The 15,335-nt window shown below is 36.0% G+C and overlaps 1 protein-coding gene across 1 annotated transcript in view; it reads right to left on the reverse strand.

Annotated features, from left to right (window-relative positions):
- AGBL4 (AGBL carboxypeptidase 4) overlaps positions 1–15,335 on the reverse strand; it is a gene marked incomplete at both ends in the record, with an annotated part of 1,136,473 nt that overhangs the window by 1,029,162 nt on the left and 91,976 nt on the right.

Below are 15,335 nucleotides of genomic sequence, written 5' to 3' on the forward strand. Positions count from 1 at the left end.
CCATAAAGAAGAAAAAAATTACATCACTACAGGGCAATGGATGGAACTGGAGAACATTATGCTAAGTGAGATTAGTCAGTCACAAAAAGTAAAAACTCGAATGTTCTCCCTAATATGTGGAAGCTAGGGAGAAAATGGATCATAGGATGAACTCTAGATGAAAAAGTAGAATCTATAGATGAGCAAATAAAGTAACTTAACCGAGGGGATGGAAGGGGCAAAGAGGGAAATTCTCTAATGCACATGATGTACATTCACAGACATATCAAAGTCAATCACTAAGCTAAACATGAGAAGGAGGGAAAGGGAAGGGAATGGAGGGAGAACTGGAGAAGGGCTAAATGAGTGATGTGTACATGTATACCTCTACTATCTTGTACTCCATTAAGATGAATGACTAAAATTCATAAAAAATTTTTTAAATCAACATGCAAAATTTATTAGCATTACAGTGGGTATATATGCAAAGGAAAGTACACAGGTATGTCAAAATATCTGCATTATCATTGCTGTAGTTTGAATCTAAGGTATACTCTATAGGTTCATGAGTTATAGAAATAGTTACCAAGTTGTGTTAAAAAATTGGGAAGTGGTGGAACATTTATGAGGTAAGGTCTAGTAAAAGAGGTAGGTTATTGGAATCATTCTCTCTCTCTCTCTCTCTCTCTCTCTCTCTCTCTCTCTCTCTCTCTCTCTTCTCCCCTCTTTCTCTCATTCTCTCCCTTCCTGGCTGTCAATCATCTTTCTCTGTCAAATGTTCCTTGTCATGTTGTCAAGACATACTTCACAACAAGGCCAAATAAACATGAACTGATACCTCCAAAACTATAAGTCAAAATATGTTTTCACCTTTAATTTGATTATCTCCTATATTTTAATCAGAAAACTGATTAATATTCTCATGTTCACTGCAGCACTATTCACAATAGCCATACTATGGAATCACACTCAGGAATATTATTCAGCCATAAAAGAAATGAAAACTGCAATTTATGCCAACATGGATGAGCCCATAGGGTATTACATTAATAATCAGGAAAAGAATGACAAATACCTAATATTCTCACTCATATGAAGAAAGTTAAAAATGTTGATCTCATAGAAGTAGATTGTAATGGTGTTTATCAGGTTAAAAATGGTTGGATAAAGAGAAAATGAATAAAGGTTATTTAAAAGGTATGGGTGCAGTTGGATATGGAGGAATAATTCCTAATATTCTATAGCAATGGAGGCAACTATAGTGGATGACAATTAATTGTACATCTCAAAATAAAGTTCATATGAATTAAAGACCAAAATACACAAAGAAAGCTTTAAACATTTTATAAATATATATACAAGAATATCTTTATAATCTTGGCCTAGAAGAGGGTGTGATTATCAACAAGACACAAAAAGAACAACCCTTCTAGGTGTGGTGGTACACACCTGTAATCATAGTATTACAGAGGTTGAGACAAGAGGATCACAGGTTTGAGGCCAGCTTCAGAAACTTAGAGAGACCCTGCTTCCAAATGAAAAATAAAAATTAGTCTGGGTGTAGCTTAGAGGTACTGTGCTCCTGGGTTCAATCCTCAGTCCCCTGCCCCAAACACACTCTCACAAAAAAATAAACCTTAAGAGGAGGCTTAACTAATCTGGCTATATTCTCATTTTAATATTTTTACTCAAGAAAAGATGACATAAATGTAAACAAAGCTACTTACTAATATATATACACTAAAGAACTAATATTCAAAATACCTAAAATTTTCTTTGAATCAGTAAAATAGTCCAGTAATCCATCTTTCAAAATACAAATTGAAAATGAGAAGGAAATTCACACAAAAGAAATTCTGAAAGAACAATACATTTATGAAAGCTTATTAAAACCATAATGACCACTGAAAACCATAATGACATAACATTTAACATCTGCAAAAATGTAAACATCTGATAAAATAGTACAAAAACATAGAAAAATGAGAACACACCTTCACAACTGATGCTAGTTATATTATAAATGTTTCTCCCCTTGACATAGGAATTTCATCTGTAGAAATACAACCACAGGAAGCCCAAGGTGGGGATGCATGTTTGTAATCCCAGTACTGGGGAGGCTGAGACAGAGGATCATAGGTTCAAGAACAGCCTCAGCAAGTAGTGAAACTCTCAACAGCCTTAAGACCCTGTCAAATCCACACACTTACAACCAATTGATTTTTAACAAAGGGGCCAAAAATATACACTGAAAAAAAGATAGCCTGATCAACAAATGGTGTTGGCAAAACTGGTTAACCATATGCAGAAAAATGGAAATAAATCCCACTTTCTCACCCTGCCGAAGAGCAATTCAAGATGGCCAAAGACTTGGAAATTAGAACAGAGACATTGAGGTTCTTTAAAGAGGGCATTGGTCCAACATTGCAACACATAGGCACAGATAAAAACTTTCTCAACAAGACCCCCAAAGGCACAATAAACTAAGACGCAAATCAATACATGGGATTGCATGAAACTGCAGAGCTTCTGTACAGCAAAGGAAACTGTCAAGAACCTCACCTGAGAGCCAACAGAATGGGAGAAGATTTTTGCCACCTACTTCTCCAATAGAGGACTAATATCTAGAATATACAGAGAACTCAAGAAACTCAGCACTAAGAAAACAAATAACCCAATCAAAAAATGGGCCAGTGAATTAAAGAGACACTTCACAAAAGAAGAAATACAAATGGCCAATAAATGCATGAAAAAATGTTCAACATCATTGGCAATTAGAGAGATGAAAATCAAAACTATCCTGGGATTTCACCTAACTCCAATTAGAATGCCAATCATTCAAAACACAAACAACAACAAATGCTGGTGAGGATGTGGAGAAGTAGGAACTCTAAGACATTGTTGGTGGGATTGCAAATTAGTGCAACCACTTTGGAAAACATTTTGGAGAATCCTCAGAAGAATGGGAACAAATGTACCATTTGATCCAGCAATACCACTTCTGGGTATCTATCCAAAAGAAAGGAAACCAAACTACCAAAATAATGCCTGCGTATTTGTGTTCATAGCTGCACAATTCACCATAGCCAAACTATGAAACCAGCCAAGATTCCATCAACAGATAAAAGGATTACAAAACTGTGGGATATGTACACAATGGAATTTTACTCAGCCATTAAAAAAAAACCTCAATTACATCATTTTCAGGGAAATGATGGAACTGGAGGACATTATGCTAAGTGAGATTAGTCAGACACACACAAAAAAGAAATCAGATGCTTTTCCTAATATGTGAAAGCTAGAGAGAAATGGGTAACAGGAGGAACTGTAGATGAAGAAGGAGATCAAAGATAGCCCTACCTCCAGGCAAATTAGTTTCATGCTCTAGCTCTTAGAACTCTGTGCCTGCCTTCACCATGTACTTTAATGATCCATTTACAAGTCTATAACTCTTCAAACTGTCATGTCTAATTTTTCATTATAAAATGTGATATTAGTGATGCTAACTAGGGAACTTTGTAAAAATTAGTTTGAAGCTAATTCAGCAAAACTGAATATTGATTAAAGGCCTAATATAAAAATAAGATAAATTTATAAATAAGATAAATTTGTAAATAGAACCATAAAAATAAATACAAAATATGTTAAGTGTATTTTTTTAATCCATGGCAACAAAAATCAAAGTTAAAGTCATTTTTAATATGCTATTTTGAAATAAAACTTCTACTCAACATCTCCATGCCGTCTCACAGGTAAAAGCCTCTACTGTAGCATTTCTTTTGGTTGCTTATCACCGCAGTGTTATTCTGTCTACTTAGAATTCTTTAAACTTATGTTCTGACAATTTCCTACTTCTCCTTAAATATTCAGCTAATATTTTGGCTCTCATAGATAGCCCTTCTCAGTCTTAACCTACCTCCAGGCAAATTAGTTTTATGCTCTAGCTCTTAGAACTCTGCCTGCCTTCACCATGTACTTTAATGATCCATTTACATGTCTACAATTCTTCAAAAGGTCATGTCTAATTTTTCACTATAAAAACATACTTTTGTACATGCCTGATACGTAACAGGCACTCAGCAACTGCTGCATAAAAAATGGACTAGAACTGCTGCGGGATGTGGCTATTCCTGCCAATCCTACATAGCCTGTAGGCATCAAATCCAGATTCCTGCAATCCTGTCATCTCAAAATGTTATCACAAAAGCGTATACAAGGGATATCCATTTATTCTTTCCTCGCCTCTTGCCTCATTTCCTTGTTGCCCCAGCCTATCCAGACCATTCAGAATTACACGTCTGTAATTCTCCAAAAGATCAAGTCTGATTCTTTACCATAGAAACATCTCTCCTACTTTTCTAAGTACTTCTAAACCAGAGGCTTAAATGACTACAAAAATATACCAGAAAGCTTCTCAGAGAAATTCCATAATATCTCTCAGTTCAGCCTACACCCTGGAGGTATATTATGATCTGAAATTTGAGCCTCATGATCTATTCCTGTTTCTGTAACTGTCACAATTTGGATTAGGTTGTACCTCTAGGTTCAAAGATTTTACAGTTAACAGAGCTATGGTTTCCTTTGTATAGAAGGGACCAGTTCTCTCTGAAAACCACATGGAGGCTGACAATTAGGCTGACACTGAAGCCTCTGCTTGGTGAAACTAGCACTGTTTCTAGCTCTGTTTCTTGGTCTCACATATAATTTATTCCATATGTTTTACTGAATAATAATAGCTCAGTTATAAGGCACTTATTATGAGATAGATATAGATATGTTCATTCAATCTTTACAACAAACCAAACAATGTTGGTTCTATCATTATATTGTTTTTACTAATGAGAAAAGTGAATCAGAAAATGGTTCTTCAAAACTTGTCTCAAGTTACATAGCTTAGGATTAAAGCAGGGTTGCCTGTGCTCTTTACAAAAAATGCAATATATTAAGTCAAAAGGACAATCCTTCCAAATGGCTGTGGACATATCTAAGCTGTCCTTTTGTTACCAGAATTAAAACAAAGATTTGAGATGCTTGCTACTCAAGTGAAGACTTGGAAGACAGAAGTTAGTGAAAGGAAACAGGAATATTCAGGGTCTACCCTGAGGAAAATAGGTGAGATTTTTTTTTTACTCTCAAATCTCCATCTTTAGGGGTTCCCAGGGTTTTTATATGAAAAAATATATAGTGAGACACAGTACAGGAAATACATAATTCATGTCTTGGGCAGGGTCTTCATCATCCAGAGGTGTGTTTTCTTTTGTGTTTTCTAGTAGTAACATAATAGTGGATTTTGGACATCTGTGGCTAGTTATCCAAAACTGTGTGGGAGGGAACACAGAAGGGAAACAGGAAGAGAGGGAAAACAAGGGGAAGTTTTAAACAAACTCCTGTTAAATTTTCTTCCCTCATAGGAAGAAAGAGGTAAAGGAAACAATAAAGAATTTTCAAAATAGAATCAGAATATATTAGAACAAGAATAGTAGATATTTTATAAACCACTTTTATAGATGAAGAATGAGGCTATGAAATGGAAAGTTGTGAGCTTGCATCATGGTAAGAAGCCATAAGTCACTAAGTCATTACATTGTCCCCTAAGTACCCCAGTTTGAAGTTCACTGTACAGCTCTTAGTAGAAGATAGTCCTAGAGTTTGGCCTTAGAGTCTTTATTAGTTTCAGTAAATGTTCCTTTTAGGTAGCTAGAGAAGCAGTCTCTTTCAATCCAAATCTTGGGGTTAGATTTCTATACCACAGGTAATATCTACCTCAATGATCAGCCTTCTCTCTAAAACTAGCAACAAAATGATGTGTATGTAATGACAGGACTCCTAGAGTTGACGAGTAAAAGGCACTTACCCCAGGGAGTTGTCCTGAGTAAAAAAGTGTTCTATGCAAAAAAATCCTAAAATGTGAAATGTAGTCAAATCCCATGGAACATTATAGTACAAAGCATGAAGGTTTGTGTATGTAAAATATTTTCAAAAAAATATTTTCAAGGAAACAAATCAAAGAACTAAATAAATAGGGAGATATGTTCATGGATATAAAAACTTAAAATTGTCAAGATGTCAGTTCTTTCCAATACAGTCCCAAGATAAACTTCACAAAGTTATTTGTGTATATCAAGAACTGACTCTGGGAAGAAAGATGGCAAACTAGAGCACTCAGGATGTACCAGCCACTCCATGAAAATGAACTAAATCAATAGATGTGCAGGTTCGTGACGAGGTAGGGTGGTTGTAGGAAAGTGCTGGAGAGAAAGTACTAGAGAAGGAAAGTACTAGAGAGAGTCTGTGGCCAGATAAACTCAACTATAGATTTTCAAAATAATAAGAGAAACAGAGCATCCCAGCACAGATCATGCAGCAGCTCACTGTGTGGGACACAGAAGGTATGAAAGTATCCCTTCAATGAATTGAAAGAATTCCAGTGCTCTCTAAAAATCAGACTTTTCTACCAGGCAGTTTTGCAGTCTGGCATAATGGAGACCTTGATTCTGCACAGCAAGCAAAGGCAGGAGAAGAGGTTTCAAATAGTGCTGTGATGGGAAACCTTCTTAATAAGAGTCCCATGTCTAAGCTTGCTGCACAGGAGAAAAGAAATCTCTGCATTTTTATGTGTCCAAGACCCAAAGGCCACCTCTCTACTGAGTCAATGGCCACCCACTCTGAGGAGTCTGTTAGGGCCCAGAAAAATGACTGTGACGCATATCTTCTGAGACCTATGGGTGGTGGGAGATGTGTTCTTCCAGGCAGAAGGAATCAGAGCATGCTTTGATATAAAATTAAAGATGTGAACTTTGTGTCAGAGATCAAGACCAGATGCCAATATACTGACTAAGGGGTTTCACTAAGCCAGGACTAAGACTGGTGAAAGCTTGGGGCCCATGGCTCCCCAACCCAACACAGATCCCATGGGTCCAGTCAAATCGTCCATGCTCGGGGGCATTCACATTATGCACCACTATGACTTGTGCATTTGCCACGCTCTTGAACGCACCAAGGGTTTCAAGCGAGACCTAGAGAGTCCAAGATAGAATAAACTGTGGACAAGATGATTGGCAGAAGGATATTAATGTAACCATGCTCCTATCCCTGGGTAGAAAAAATAGAGGTATTGGGTATAAAACTATCCCTACTGCACAGACTTCCCTTAAACACCCATGGGTGGGCAGGGAAAGGCGGGTTTGGCCTGTTTGGGATAGAGCTGAGAAAAACACACTGGACACTGGCTGTATTTCCCTACCCCATCCCCAAAGAAAACTCATACCTGGCAGATTCTAAAATTAGAAGTCCCTGAAAGAAATGCATCCATTTTAGATGCCTCCGCAAGGAAAAGGCTATTGTTTTATTTAGTTTCCCATTTTTTATACTTTTATCATTTTTTTCTAATCTTTAACTAGATTTCTTCTTTTCTTATTTATAATTTTATTAACTTCCTTCTTCTCATTTCTTTGTCTATTTCTCTCCCCTCTCCTTTTAATTTCAGTATTAATTTTACACTCATTAGTGCCTAATTTTTAAGCCTATTCTGTATTAATCTCTTCAGTAACTAGAATTGTTAGATCCTTATAAGGTTTTATTATGCTTTGATAGCTTGTTTCTGTTTAAATTGTCTCTGTTCCTGTCAGTTATTCTCTCCTCTCAAAGGTGGTCCTGGGTTGAAACCAGCAATTTGAGCCGGTTGGGTGGGTACATTTACACTGAGAATGTGTCAAGTGATTTTTGACTAAGGACCAAAGGCAATACAATATATGAAGTAAAGACAGTCTTCTCAACAAATGGTGCTGAACATCCACATGTGAAAAAAATTAATCTAGACCCAGATCTTAAATCTTTCACAAAAATTAAATCAAAATTGATCACAAGCCAAGTGTGGTGTTAAATACCTGTAATCTCATTACCTGGGAAGCTGAGGAAGGATTGTAGGTTTGAGGCCAGTTTCAGCAACTTAGGCCCTCAGCAACTTAGTGAGATCCTGCTTCATTATAGTAAAAGGAAGCTATTAAATAATAGTCAGAACTCATAGAACGCACCAAGAGTGAGCCCATAAGACACTACTAATAGAGTTCCCAGACAAATCTGGAACCATTTGAGAAATAAAATAAATAAAGTAGTATTATATCATTAGGCAAGTATAGTACAAAACGACACAGCCATTTTTAGAAGGCATTTTGCCAGTTTCTACAAAATGAAACATGATCCTATGATACAGCAATTATACTCCTTGGTATTTTTACCCAAATAAGTTGAAAATGTATGTTTATAGTAAAATCTGCATATAGGTATTTACAAAAGTTTTCATAGTTGGCAAAATTTGGAAGCAATCAAGATTTCCTAAGGTAGGTGGATGGATAAATAAACTGTGTCACATACAGGCGATGGAATATTATGAAATGATAAAAATGATAAAAATAGTCCATCTGGTGATAAATGAATAAATAAATGGGGGAAAGAAACAAATTACTGGTGCAGAATTCTTACTAACTTAGGCTCTTCCTCCACTCTCAAGCAGGTGGAGCAATTCTTCCTATGATGTAGGCTGCACACAATGACTTCCTTCCAAAGAGTGCAGTGCACAAAGGCAGCTAAAGAGCGACTCCACAGTTCCCTGACAAAAGCACCTCAGTAGGGGTCCAAGCAAGTACCACATCTGACATGTGATGAAAATGATTCTACCTCTCTGTGGTATCCTCTCTCACCCTAAAAAACAACCACACTCTACTCATGGGTAAAAATACAAGACAGACCCAAACTGAGGGGAAAAATCTGAAAATACATATCTGGCCAGCACTACTTAAAATTGTCAGTGTCTTAAAAAGAAAAGAAAATCTGGAAAATTATCAACTTTACAGTGTAGAGTTCCCTAAGGAAATGTGATGACAAAACATAACATAGTATCCTGGATGGGATTCTGGGACAGAAAAAAGATATTATAAAAATAAAATAAATAAACTAAATAAATACTAAGGAGCCTGGCACCGTGGCCCATGCCTGTATTACCAGTACTTGGGAGTGTGAGACAAAAGGATCACAGGTTGCAAGCCAGAGTGTGGTAATTTAGAGAGACCCTATTTTAAAATAAAAAGGGCTAGCCAGGCATGGTGACACACACTTGTAATCCCAGTACTTGGCGCTGAGATGGAGGATTGCTTGTTCAAGGGCAGCCTCAGCAATTAAGTGAGGCTCTCAGCAACTTAGTGACACCCTGTTTCCAAATATAAAATGATATAGGTCTGGGAGTGTAGCTCAGAGGTAGAATTCCCCTGGGTTTCATTCTTAGTTAACACACACACATACACACACACACACACACACACACACACACACACACAACACTACAGGTGTAGCTCAATGGCAGAACACCCCTGGATTTAATCTCTAATGCCACAAAAATAAAACAATAAAACAAAACAAACCAAGGAAATATGAATAACCTATGAACTTCATAATAATTTATCAACATTGATTCATTAACTATAAAAATGCACTAGGCTATATATAATATTAACTACAGGAGAAACTTAGAGTAGTTATACAGAAAGTTTCTTTATTGTCTGTGCAACTTCTCTATAAATCTAAAACTATTCTAGGATGTTAAATCATGAACATCAGAGAATATATGCAAAGTTTTTATGATAATAAGAAGTCTAAGTAAAAAAGTCATAGCATGCAAAAAGAACTCTGAAATCAGTCCTAATCTAATATGCAAAAGAACTGTATTAAAGATCTGGCTCTGACTGCCACCTTGCTTTGTGACCTTGGCCCAATCTATTACCCTTCTAAACCTCAATTATTTGTCCTTAAAAATTAATATATGTGCCAGGCATGGTGGCACACGCCTGTAATCCCATTACTAGGGAGGCTGAGAAAGGAGGATTGCAGATTCAAGGCCTTCCTCAGCAACATGATGAGACCCTGTTTCCATTTAAAAAATTTTTTAAAAAAAGCTTGTGGTGTGTCTAAAAGGTAGGATGCCTCTAGGCTCAATCCCCAGTACCAAAAATAATGAAGAAGGAAGAGGAAGAAAAGGAAAAGGAAGAGGAAGAAGAGGAGGAAGGAGGGGAGGGAGAGAAGGGGGAGAAAAGAAAAAGGATTAGGATATGTGACTAGATGACTTCAGCTCTAAAATTTTGTGATTCTATTTTTTTTCTTGTTTGACTTAATTTTCTCCCCTGTCCAAGAAAGGTGAGCTGCATACTTACCTGATTAAAAGTAAAAGCCATGTTATACTCAAAATCTACCATGGGGGAACATGTAAAGAAATAGAATATTCATGATAAGAGTATAAATTGATGCTACCTTTCCTGAGGGTTACTTGACAAAACACAAAAATATGTGTACCCTTTGCCTAGGCAAGCCTAGTTCTAAGAATACATCCTGCAGAGACAAGTACAGGAGGGTAAATGCACAAGGCAGCCACTAAAGTATCCTTTATAATAGTAATGAATTACAAATAATTACAAATAACTTTAAACTAGTTAAGCAATAAATGGAACACAAGCACATACACAATGTAGTAAGACACAGCGATTAAGAATAATAAATCAAGGCAGGCATCATGGCACGCATCTGTAATACCAGTACTTGGGAGGCTTAGACAGGAGGATCGCAGATTCAAGGATAGTCTCAGCAAATAGTGAGACTCTCAGAAACCTAGAAAGACCGTGTTTCAAAACAAAAATAAAAAGGACTGACGGTGTAGCTCAGAGGTAGAATGGCCCTAGGTTCCATTGCCAGTACCACACGTGGAAGAAGAAAGAAAGAAAGAAAGAAAGAAAGAAAGAAAGAAAGAAAGAAAGAAAGAAAGAAAGAAAGAAAGAAAGAAAGAAAGACAATCTGCCACTATAGATATGGAAATTATTAAAGTATATTATTAGTAATTTTTTAAAATTTTCAAAACAAAAGTCAACATAGCATAATATTTAAGAGATAAGGCTCTGAAATAAGAGAATCCTAATTATGAACCCATAATCATTCATATACTAGTTCAAAGATATTGAGCAAATCACTTAACTATCCTAGGGTTCAATGCTCTCATTTGTAAAATGGGATTAATAATGGTATCAACCACATAAGATTACTGTAAAGATTAGATAACATATTGAAGGCAAGTTTGATTTCTGTGTGTCTGTAAAATAATGACTCATTAAGTTAAATTATACCAATTATTTAAAATAATTATTCACTTATAAAAGAATCTAGCAGTTATAAGTGTGCACATGGTGATATCTCCAAAGTTATAAAATGGAATATTATCTGAATATGGGTATAAGGAAGAGGTCTCATTGTTTTTGTTTTAAATTTTCTAAAAACAGATTTTTCCCTCCAAAACAAGTGATTTTATAATTGGTTAATGTATGATATAACTAAATATTAACTGTTTTGTTTTGCCTTGAACTACAATTACCATATATCTACATTTTCCACCAAAGATACACTCTCTTTGAAGGCAAAAACTGTCTAATTCATAAATATGAGCTTTTACTTTATTAATGTCCTATACATCACAGGAATTCAAGGAATTATCTCAGTAAATGAGTGAATAAATAAAGACATAAATCCTGTAGCCTATAAAGTCATTTATTGCTTAATGAAAGAAAAATGTTCTGAGAAATGTATCATTAGGCAATTCTGAAGTTGAAAGAATATCATGGAGTACACTTACACAAACCTAGAAGGTTTAGGTCAGTCACTCAACATGGCCTCTTAAGGCCATTATGAGATTAGGTTAAAACAAAAGATATGAGGCTGTTACCTGGGTAAGCTGGCAGGCTATTTTGTTGTTTTGTTGCTGTTTTGTGGTACTGAGGACTGAACAGAGAGGTATTCTACTAACGAGCCACACACCCAGTCCTATTTTATTTTTTTATTTTGAAACAGTACCTCAATAAGTTGTAGAGGGCCTTCCTAAATTGCTAAGTCTGGCCATGAACCTGTGATCCTTATGTCTCACTCTCCCAAGTACTGAGATTATAGGTGTGTGCCACTGCACCCAGCTTAGCATATTGGTTATAAACTTTCTTTCTTTTTTCTTATAAGTAAAAGAAATATACTCTAAAATAATGAAAAAAGTATAGTATAGTAAGTACATATGCCAGTAACAGTTATGTTTTATCATTATCAAGTATAAAGTACTGTACATAATTGTATATGTTATACTTTCATAGGACTGACAATGCAGTCGGTTTGTTTACAGAAGCAGCACTACAAATGTGTGTGTCATTGTTAAGATGGCTATGAAATTACTAAGCAATAGGAATTCCCCTGTTCCATTATAAATGTATGGGACCACTGCCATATATGTGGTCCATCACTGATCAAAATGTCATCATACAGCACACGACTGTACTGTAATATACTTACAAGTGTATATTATGAGGAGGAAAACAAAATATTTAGAAGGTTGTGTTATAGTGGAAAGAGTTTGAGCTCTAGAGTCAGTAGGATCTGGATTTAAATCACAAATCTGGCCTTCAGTAGGCAACGACTTTGGGTAATATAAATATATTAAGCAAGTTTTATATAATACAATGTTGGATAGTCACAGATGAATAAGACAAGACCCATTCTCTGTGGGAGATCAAAACAAAATGAGGAAGCCGGGCATGGTGGCGCACGCTTGTAATCCCCACGCTTGGGAGGCAGAGACAGGAGGATGGTGCAGGTTCAAGCCAGCTGCGCTGACTTAAGAGACCCTGTTTCCAAATAAAAATATAAAAACAGGTCTGGGAGTGTAGCCCGGAGGGAGAAGGGCTTCCAGGATCCCAAATACCACCAATAAATTAATTAATTAATTAATTAAGGAAAAAAGATACAAAAATAACCAATGACAATACAGAATGATAACCGTATAGTTATTATCGTTATGTTATTATGGCCATAGAGTGTTGTGATCAGGCTTAGAGAAAGTAGTCAATTCTGTATACAGAGAATCAGTAATATTTGCCTTAGATATTAAAGAATGAAAAAAGTCACAAAAATAATTGATCTCATCTTTGCTTTCCTCATGCTATCTGTCCTCTGATCTACAATAGCCTCTAGACTAGTTCCCCTAACTCTAGTTTTAATAGCTCCTCCACTTTTTCCAGCAGTATTCAGAAATACCTTCTGCAAATATAATATGACAATCCCTACCCTATGAAGAACCTTCAGTGACTTCTCTCTATCATACAATCTAAAATAATTCAAAATATTCAACACTGCTAAGAGTTATACAAAAAGTATTCAACAAATATTTATTGAATGTACTATTTGTTGAGTAGAAAAAGCTGAGAAGGTATAAAAGTGTTAGAAAATAACATGAAGTTAAAATTACTAGAGCTTAGAGACTGTGGGGTGACTGTTGAGATATAAGGCTTAAAATATGGTTCCTTACCCCCCCCCCCAGTATTACAAAATCAGGCACATAACAATTACTTCATAAACACTGTTAATTAATTCTATTCTTATGATTTAAAAATAATGATAATTTAGGTCTCCTAAAAGTATTAGAATTTGGCTTTGCAAGACTGTTTAAGTTCCTTGCAAACAAGTATATTTGAAGGAATATAGCATTTTTTCTAATTCCAGATAGCCATAACTGATTCATTTATTTTGTAATCGTGTATAACTTAAGAAATAATTTAAATTTGTCATATGAAAATTATAGAAATGATTAAAATATGTTTATAATTTATAAACTTTTATAGCACAGAGTTTCTCAAGACTAGGTCATATCAATGTCACACATTTAAAATATTAGTGTTAAATGATAACAGTATTTTTAAGTATAGTGGACATATCTGAAAACCCCAGCTTCATACTCCAAATGTTACCGCTTTGAAGTCCTCTATATCTAGGCAAAACCAAAATAAAAAACAGAAAATGCCTTGACCCTGGCTTTTTTTTTTTTTTTTGTGGTGGTGGTGGTACTGGGGTTCCTGGAAACCCTGCTACCTCCAGGCTACACTCCCAGACCTATTTTATACTTTTTCTTTGTAAACAGGGTTTCTTAAACCAGCACAGCTGGCTTCGAACCTGCGCGATCCTCCTGTCTCCGCCTCCCAAGCGCAGGGATTACAAGGAGCGCCACCACGCCCAGCTCACCTTGGCTTTTAGTCATTTATAGTTCCCTGGTTTAATTATCCTTTAAAGTTCTGAAAAATCCTTCCCCAGGAACAGGTAGAACTTATGGAATGGTAATATGAGGATATCAATAAATACTTTCTCCGTTGAAATAACATGTAACTCGTGAATGTTATAAAAAGCAACCATTAGAAGTATCTGATAAACTGGGCGTGGTGGCGCACACTTGTAATCCCCACGCTTGGGAGGCAGAGACAGGAGGATCGCGCAGGTTCAAAGCCAGCTGCCCGCGCTGGCTTAGGAGACCCTGTTTCCAAATAAAAATGTAAAAATAGGTCTGTGAATGTAGTCTAGAGGTAGAAGGGCTTCCAGGAACCCCAGTACCACCAAAAAAAAAAAAAAAAAAAAAGTATCTGATATTGATTCTAAAGCAGAAATAGAGAAAATTTTACTGAAGAATATTTACTAAAATTTACTAAATTGTGGCAAGAACAGCAACAGTCTACAGTTTAGTCAGGTGCCAACTAATGATGTCCTGGCCAAAACTGGGCCACATATACAGTAGTGGTCCCATAAGACTATAGTGGAAGTGAAAAATTCCTATGTCCTAGTAATATCTTAGACAATACAACATGGTAGGCATTACTGACATGTCAATGGCAATGCTGCCAGTCTATATGAGTAAAGCACACACAGTTACATATAACAAATAATTATTGATAAAATAAATGACTATATTACTGATCTACGTACTTACTATGCTATAATAGTATCATTAGTTCAGATTTATAAAAAAAAGAAAATGTACTATAAAACAATGTGCTATGTTATAATGGCAGCAGCCTCAACTTGTGTTTACCACATTCCTTGACTGTGTCAAAATTCCATGTCAATTGACCTCTATCATCTAGGTTTGCGTAAGTACATTCTATGCTGTCCACACAACTGCAAAATCATCTAGTGATGTATCGTCAAGTAATGAATGACTATAGGTGACCCACAACCCCTATCATCACTCCATACCACTAATCAAACCCTAGTTCTTAACTAGGACGATAGCTGGTGAGCAGATACCAAAAATCTCTCATTTCCCCCTACAGTTTCATGTTGAAAAATCACTAATACAAGCAGGTACATTTGAGACATTGGGATCTATTCGTCCACCTTCTCTTCACTCACAGAGTAAAAGCTCTACATAATGTGGATAGTGCTAAGTAGTCCTGATTTGTTCCTTCCTTAGTTCTCCATGGGATTGAAGTTCTTTGTCAGAATGCGCAATAAAAGACTCAGTG

This window comes from Muscardinus avellanarius (genome assembly GCF_963383645.1).
Source record: "Muscardinus avellanarius genome assembly, chromosome: 3".
Lineage (NCBI taxonomy): Eukaryota > Metazoa > Chordata > Mammalia > Rodentia > Gliridae > Muscardinus > Muscardinus avellanarius.